The sequence below is a fragment of the Austrofundulus limnaeus genome, unplaced genomic scaffold (assembly GCF_001266775.1).
Source record: "Austrofundulus limnaeus strain Quisiro unplaced genomic scaffold, Austrofundulus_limnaeus-1.0 Scaffold385, whole genome shotgun sequence".
In the NCBI taxonomy this organism is placed as follows: domain Eukaryota; kingdom Metazoa; phylum Chordata; class Actinopteri; order Cyprinodontiformes; family Rivulidae; genus Austrofundulus; species Austrofundulus limnaeus.
This window is the reverse complement of record NW_013952787.1, coordinates 8,402-9,685: the sequence shown is the minus strand read 5'-3', so window position 1 is coordinate 9,685 and position 1,284 is coordinate 8,402.

The window sequence follows — 1,284 nt, the reverse complement described above, 5'->3', positions numbered from 1 at the left end:
ATCAAATATAAATAAATGAATAAATAAATAAATAAATAAATAAATAAATAAATAAATAAATAAATAAATAACCAACCATTGCCCAATGGACTCCAATATACGATGACAAATATGTTCATCCAGTTGCCTAACTCTAGTTAACAGCTGACTTTTACATGCTCCCATATGCTCCAGTATCTGTTAAGAGACTCACCAACTTTAAAAGTGTAACCATCACAACAGGAATGTGTTAATATTTGAATATTGTTTGAGTTTCAAACCAGCTTTCTGAACCAGCAAGCCATTTTAGACATGTTACTCAGGTTTATTAGAGGTGTTTTAATGTTGTCTTGGAAAAATAACTTATCCTCTAAAGTCCCACATACTTCTCAGGTCAAGAGTCAGTGACCTCTTTTGCGTACCTTAAAATGTCATCATGTTTTATGTAGGGGAGTAAGAAAATATCGATACACTGAAATGTCGCGATATTTCATTTCCCGATACTGTATCGATATTCTAAAGCCCTGTATCGATTTTTTATTAAGGTTTAAAATGTCAACTTTCCTGCCAGCCGTTCATTTTTATGTTGTAGTTCAGCCTCTGACCACTAGTTGTCAGCAGTAAGCCAGCCATTTGGCTCCTCTATCTCTTGAGCGCCAAAGAGTAAGTGTAGCATTAGCATTATGAGTAAACATTAGCTTCATGCTCCGATAGCTGAACCTAAGTGGAAAAGACCGACACTCTCTGCCTTCTAAGCTGAAGTAAGGTTACGAACAGTTACTTATTTGTCAGAATGTCTGTATTGTAAGCCAAATTAAGTGTCTCGTGCGCTCTTTTTTCCAACTTTAGTCAGACTTCACATTACAAAAGGCTAGCACATGCGTCTAGCGCCTCGAGCTCGGCACTCTCCCCAAAATTCTATCTGTTGCTCTCAATGTCCGGCTGATGATCGCATCAAAGTCCATATACTTTAAGTTTATCCTGCTGTGTTTGCTTCAAAAACGATTTAACTGTGTTGTTTAGCTTCTCCGTTTATTTACTGTTTAATTTTGGGACCCTGCTGTTCGACCCAGAGTTAAGCAAATCACGTTCTGGATGCAGGTCAGCTGATCCCAGAAACTTTGTGTGCAGCAGCTTCATATAATCTGTTTACTGAACTTTCTGACAACATATAGGCTTTTGTTAAGTGTTGGGTGACCATATTGCAAATTAATATTAAAAACTAAAAGGTGCAAAAAATATATTTTCAAACTATTTATTGGCAAAGTTAGTCTAATAATTGAAAACATGGACGAAATATGAAAC